At 41.5% G+C, this 7,010-nt stretch overlaps 1 long non-coding RNA gene across 2 annotated transcripts; it reads right to left on the bottom strand.

Moving 5' to 3' along the window:
• Positions 1-798: 798 nt before the first annotated feature.
• LOC106027686 (uncharacterized) lies at positions 799-6,799 on the bottom strand. Of its 2 annotated transcripts, XR_010042467.1 has the most exons (4): positions 6,250-6,799; positions 1,349-1,461; positions 959-1,096; positions 799-862 (listed from the first exon to the last, which is right to left on the bottom strand). It is a non-coding gene; the product is annotated as an uncharacterized LOC106027686 (long non-coding RNA). The 2 variants fall into 2 exon arrangements; XR_001201269.3 differs by having other exon boundaries at positions 804-1,096.
• Between the last annotated feature and the right edge of the window lie 211 nt (positions 6,800-7,010).

Below are 7,010 nucleotides of genomic sequence, written 5' to 3'. Positions count from 1 at the left end.
TGATTAATTATGGATTGCAATTAATTGAACAGTAGCCACAGAGAAAAGTCAACACTATTACAATCACAGGGTAAAAATACCATTCCTAATACCACTGCTGCCTCTATCAAAAGTTCTAAAGTACTATGTTATTATAAGAGTTTTTATAGGGACCTTGTTATATATGTGACTGCTGTTATATGTCCTCACTTCAACACTTGTATGGTCATAACCTCATATTAAGCATTTACTGTGTAATATTATTTCAGCTCCACGTTATGAAGTGGAGTAGTTGCTGATGTTTTCACCTATCTTTCAGCTTATCAAATTGATCACAGACATGGAAGTCATGAGGACACAGGGATTTGGTCAGACGGTCTTAATCCTTCATTAAACCAGCCAGAGCCACCCCCGTGCCCCGGAGGCGGAGCTCTGAAATAGAACAGAGGCTGCTGTCTGTGAGGCAAGGTTCCCTGGGTAATGTTAGATCCCGCGTCTGTCTTCTCTTTCATGCTTTTCTTTCAGAGCATAATGTTTGAACCATAATTTGTTCATGAACACATTTTTAGCTAGACACAAGATTTCTCAATTGTAGTCATATTCCAGTTACGCATCCTTGAGCGGACGCAGGATCTACTTGATTGAATTTCAGGAATTTGCATGCAAATTCTTATGTTTTCACTTAAAAAGGGCAAATGGTAATCCTTATACCATCAACTCTTCTAATTTATCCTCAAAAAGCACTCAGTGTATGTCTTAGTAATTTTCTCATCACTGGGACACAACACTCAGCTCCCACAATTTAAACAGAAAAAGAGGTTTATTTTGGATTATGGTTTTAGAAGATTCAGTCCATGGTTGGCTGTCTCCAAGGCAGAAGGGCCTGCAGGAGGGAAGATGCTAACGTCATGGCAGCCAGGAAATAGGGAGAGAAGGGAGGAGCCAGGTCGGGAGCCATACGTATCCACATCCAGCTCACCTCTCCGGCACCTGCCTTTCCTGACCTACAGCAGCTCAGCAGACAGACTCCTCCTGGACTAAGCCGCTGTTGAGTTCCACACGGGCAGTGATCTAGTCATCTTCCAAATGCATGAGGCTTTGAGGGGACAGCCAAGCTCTAAACCAAAACAAAATTTTAATTCTTAAACTGTTCTATTCTTTTGTATACTGATAGAGAAAAAGTAAAAGAATATTTTAATTCTTAAACTGTTCTATTCTTTTGTATACTGATAGAGAAAAAGTAAAAGAATATAAACCATTTGTCTCTCTCCATCCAAGGAAACGTAAAAAAAGTGGGGGGTATATCTCTTTCAATGAGTTCAGACCCATAAAAATTTATCCGAGGTTATGAGAGCTAACAAATAGATACCATAATGATCCAGAGAAATCCGAGGCAGGTGATGTCTGGTCTCTTAGCTTCTCCTAGACTATTGACATGAAGGACAGGGAAGGGCATGGGGAGGCATGCCCTGGATGATGCTCCTGTAGACATAATGCAAAATTCATGAGCAGGAAGAATGTGTACACACTTCCCTGTGCTCTGCGCCATGGTGTCCTCTGCCAAAACCAGTACCACCTGCCCCTCATTACGCAGACGTCAGTTTTCTGGCACAAGCAAGCTGTTCCCATCAGCCCAGTGTGACTCATGTCACTGACCAGGTGTTAAATGCTACCAGCAGAAGCTCACCATACAGGACTCAGTGCATAGCGGTAACAATATTTTCACTGTAATATCTGTGTCAATGGGGTAGTTTATCTGATAAAAAAGCTTGGCTTTAGGGCTTATTTAAGGACTTTAAGGTTGGTTTCAGCATTCCTTGACAGGACAGGAAATCTATTTAGGGGGTCAAACACAAAACTATTGAGATGACTAAGACAGAGGTTTCTCAGGTCTCTAATTTGCGGTGTGGTCTTTATCCATACATCCAACCCAGCCACGATTATCATAGTCATAATGAAATACTTTATAAAATAAATTTTAAAAATACTAAAAGAGATAATAAATAGAAAATAACCAATTAAAATATTAAGAAAACTTAATAACATAGGTCAGACTAAATAAGGGCATAAAATAGGATTGAGATATTTAAAGATACTGTAATAAAATTAAAACTTTGGGAATAAGTGAGAACTAATTAGATACAAGATGAAAGAAATAAAATGCTCAAGTTAAAATCTTACAATATGTAAAAATATGTATCAAAAGATGCATTTAATGGCATGGTCATGTAGGACTTTGAAATGAGAAGTATTCAAAACAGTGAGTATAGCCGGGAGTGAGTTTAGCTCAGCAGCATAAGTGCCTGCCTGGGAAGTGGAGGTGGCGAGTTCGATTCCTGGTACTGCAAAACAAAAAACAAAAACCAAAAAAAAAAAACCCAGTGAGGATAGAGAAGAATCCACCACTATGAAAATGAACAGCACCCAGAAAAACAAACAAGAAAGCAAAGATAATAATGATTACCCAGCCAGATATAAAATTGAAAGCTATAAAACAAATAAAAATGTCCAGAGTCAAGATCTACAGATGTACCAAGAGGTTAATTTGAATTGTACAGGGACTTTGACAACATTTTGGTGCCACTCAGTGCAGTCAATGGCGTGAATTTGTACAACATTCAAAGCCCTCCTCACAGCAGAGTGCACCAGTTACTTGAAAGGAGAGATCGGTTCACATCTGTCTGAATACACGTATCTGCTTGTCATTTAGAGAGGAAATTATGGATTACACAGGAGCAAAGCTTCACAACTGTTTCTGCCAGGAGAAAAGGAAAACACTCTTCCATCATAATGTAAGCTGAAGGGCAGGCATGTGGTTGGGCGTACAGGGATGGCTTTTTCAGAGTGGGCACATTCCTGTGTCTGTGTGCCCATATGCATATGATTCTGTTTTGCAAAGAGCTAGAAGAATGAATTCTGTGAGTCCAACTTTGCACTTTTGTGAGGCAATGGTCTTTCAAAGTTAACTTCCCTCTGGCCCTGGTGTGAGGGCCTGGACCTGTTAATGCCAACATTAGTTCATGTAAAACACAGTAAAAGCAGAGTTAGGAGGGAGAGGAGATAGGATTTCAGAGGAAGAAGCTCTGGGTGCCCAGCTGGCAGGGCAAGGGGTGGACGAAGGATGAGGTGTGCAGCCCCAGGAAGGAGGGTGGGCGTTTTTGGGGAGAAGTGGAGGGTCCCCGGCTCGAATGCTCCTATAGACCTCACCTCTCCTCTAAGGCTGGCCCCCGGCAGAGTTGGCTATGGGGCATACTGCTTATCTCTGCTTTCGCTGGCTCAGATGAGCTCTTAGAGCCCCCTCTCTCCGGGTGCTCAGTGTCCTCTGACTGCCCCACACCCCCAGAGGCCCCGGGACTCACCTACCACCACCTGCTGGACCTGCTTAAAGCACTGCAGTGCACTTCTGTCTCTGGTCAGAGGCCTAGTGCTACACTGATGCCGCCTTAGCTGGACTGCAGAGGGAAATTATATTAACTGATACCAGGCGTATGAGTAGCTAATAACACTTTAAAATTTACAGTTTAAAGTACATTTTTCCAGGCTGGTGGTATATGCCTGCAATCCCAACACTCTGAGAGACTGAAATTAGAAAGACCACAAGTTTCAGTCCAGCCCGGACAACCTAGTGATTTTGCATGATCATGTCCCAGATAGACAATGTTGAAAAGGCTGGGGATGTAGCACCATGTAAAGGTGCTGAGTTCAACCCCAACTACCCACAAAAATAAATAATAAATAAAATTTTAACCACAATAAAATTCAATGAATGATAGCTTAGTCTGTATGAGAAAGTGAAAACGAAAAAATAAAATATCATGGACTGGGAGTGAATTTGGGAGGGCCAGTGGTGTGTGTAATGAGTTCCCAAGCTAACGGTGTAAGTGGTTTTGTACAGTTCTGCGGCATGTAATGGCTGGGATATGTCCTAAGAAGCACACCCTGAGGTACCCTCCCCATTGTGCTAGCACCACAGAAGGAAATTCTACAATGCAAGCCAGCAATGACATGGCCATGTGGTAGAGTATTTGGGACCAGCCTTGCACCTGTGGCCCTTTGTCTACAAGAACATTACATGGCACATGTCTGCACTTAATTTCCAAATCTTACGCTTGAGGGTTGGAGTCTATTTCTTAGTGCCAGATCAAATTTTGTCTGTAATGCTGCCCACCTTTTAATGTGTTGTAATAATTCAGGTGCATGATTCATCTCAGTTACTTACTTGATGAACATTTTAGTGTTTATTTGAAAGATACATATATTTATGACCTCATCATGTTTCATGTTTCTTTCCAGCCCATAATAATTGAGTTCCTTCTCTTTAGAGTAGTGTGTTTTTGCTTTGAATAGAACAAGTTTTATTTTATTAAAAAGACCACTATCAGTATGATTAGAAAGACATTAACTTGTATATCTTCGAATTACTAAAGATTTTGTTGTGCAGATATTTAACATACATTTTTGTCCAATTTTTTGCCTGTCACTGGACATCTCACACAGCAATAAAGAAATTGGATTACATCGCAGAGCTGAGCCAGGAGCCTCCTGCATTTCCTGGTGTATCTCTTGTTTTCTAAGTTAATCTTTTGCTGGCAGTAACAGCACAATGCAGAGGTTCAAGTCCAAGAAAAATATACAAAGATTGGAAAGTTGCCATCACCAAAAGACAAGATGAAACGAACAGGTGCAGAAATAGAAGCAAAGAGTCCCAGGAAACAAGCTCTAGGTTCCAAATGAAAAATACGCTTTCTCCAAGCCAGTTTGGACCTTTCCTGCCTCTTTGAGTTTACCAACGACAATAAAAGTAATCACCCAAAGGGGCTGACAGGCTGGGCCTTAAGTCTAGCCCTGAAAATTATTTGAATTTGAATTTAGATCAGCATTCATTTTTTTAAAAACTCATATACTTTGATTTTCTAATGTATAAAGTGACATTTAAATATGCTTGCTCTGATTTGCTTATATACTAATAGGAAAAGTCAAACAGGATACAGATGTGAAGGTTCTCTACACTCTTAGCTAATTCAAATCCAAGGTTATAATTCCTTCATAGGATTTCTCTCTAAAAACAAAATCACCAGCAATATTATTTAGATTGTCAAATGTTTCTGCCAATATGTTGTCCATATCTATAAAACTGCCAACTCAACTGAACAAGGGCACAGTTGCAAATATTCATTTTTGCCATAGTTCAGGAAATGAACTCTTACTGAATCCACGTGGTAGAACATTATGTGTTGATACTCGGCTGGTGATACAACGTTTCTGTGGTAATATATTGCGAGCATAATTTATAATATGCTTGCAGTGCAGTTCACGTTATTCTTGGAGTGAATGTCTGTGTTCCCCCAAGTTCCTATGTTTCACCTCTTCCTCCCTAAGCGACAGCATCTGGAGCTTGGGGAGAGATTTGGGCGAGCATGGATTCATGAGGACAGGACCTGCCAGGTGGGTGGATGTCCTACTGGGAGACAGCCCAGGAAGCTTGATCTCTCTACCTATTCAGGGTCGCATGCTCCAAGGCACACAGTAAGAGAGTGGCCACCTTCAAGCTGTGAGAAGAAACCCCTCATCTGCCTGAAAGAATAAAAGTTAAGTGTTAACATCTCCAGCCATAGGGGAGGGGGTGCTGGGGATTTAGCTCAGGGGCCTAAGCACCTGGCAAGTGTGAGGTCATGAATTTGATCCCTGGTACCACTAAAAGAAAAACAAAAAAAGAAACAAAACATTCCCAAGAGAAAACATTTTCATCCATGTCTGGAAACACCATAACTTCCCTAGTATTCTAAAATGTCCAATATTTCCGGTGACATACTTCTTTCCATCTTTTAAAAAACCATTATTCAAGTATCCGCCTGCTAACTTTCTCTTTGTAATTCCTCTGTGCATCTGCTGTTGAATATGTATTTCAGAAAGTTGAGAGCATTAATATCTTCAGTTCAATCAGACCCCATTAATCAAGATCTGTGTCTCCTTGTCACTTTCAATGATTCAGTATGATCTGCTGACAGAAAGCAATACTCCAACACTTCCCATGGAAAATAATCTGTCATTCAGAAAACAACCAAGATGATCTGTTGCCTGATTCATGCTGAATTAACTTTCCGATGTCTGCAGTAAGATACTTAAAAAAAAGCAACAGTGACGGCAAGTCGCCTCACTGTGGATGGACAGAACTGTCGCTCTGGAAAAAGCTAATTCCATTCGCCTGCCATTTAACTTCCTTTCCTTGGAGGACGACAAGGCTGGGTAAAACGAAGCAAGGTCACTTACCGTATTAAATATAGAATAACTGGCACTGCTTTCTTGCGGACAGGTTTCCTGGGGAATAGCTGGGACCCACAGCTAAAAATAACCTTGTCCTCCGAGCCCGTTTTCCTTCAGCTCAGGGACGCATGGCTGAGCTGGCAGGTGTGAGGACGCCCTTGCTCACGGGTCCACTCTGCAGGGTTTGCACTGGCAAATCAGGAGGACTGAGCATTTCTGATCCAGAAGATGCACGGGTACAGGCTTTGAGGTGTCAGTGCAGACTGAACAAGGGAGCGAGCCTTTTCCTCCACGTGCAGCAGCTGGCATTCCGTGGAATTTCTGTAGTCCGAGCCCTTCCAGAAGGGGGTGCACAGGTGTAAAATTCGCCCTCCAGGTTCCCTACATTCGAAAGTACTGGGTTCAGTAGATAAGAAACGGATGTTGGTGTGAAACCCCGGGCACCCGGGAAAGTCACAGCATTCAGCACGGAGAAATAAAAATGGCCTTAATTCAGAGACATCACACTTCTGAAATGAAAATGCTCTAAGGGAAAATTTCTGTAAGTTTATTTGGATACTTACTGATTTATGTGCTTCATTCTATTTTGATATTGTCAGTGATGTGAAATTCACATATGAAGTAATGCATTCATTTCAAGTACAGGATTCAACATTTTTAGGAGGTGCAAGCTTTCATGGCTCTCTTCACAATCTGATTTTAGTCAAACGGTCTCTCCACCCTCAGTGGTGGTGGGCTACAGCTCCCTAGATTTTCCAGTTCTGAAT

Source organism: Cavia porcellus, unplaced genomic scaffold, assembly GCF_034190915.1.
Source record: "Cavia porcellus strain 051 isolate PalLab524CR breed Dunkin Hartley unplaced genomic scaffold, mCavPor4.1 scaffold_2, whole genome shotgun sequence".
NCBI lineage: Eukaryota > Metazoa > Chordata > Mammalia > Rodentia > Caviidae > Cavia > Cavia porcellus.
Note: the sequence above shows the minus strand (reverse complement) of the source record. Positions and strands in the feature narration are given on the sequence as shown.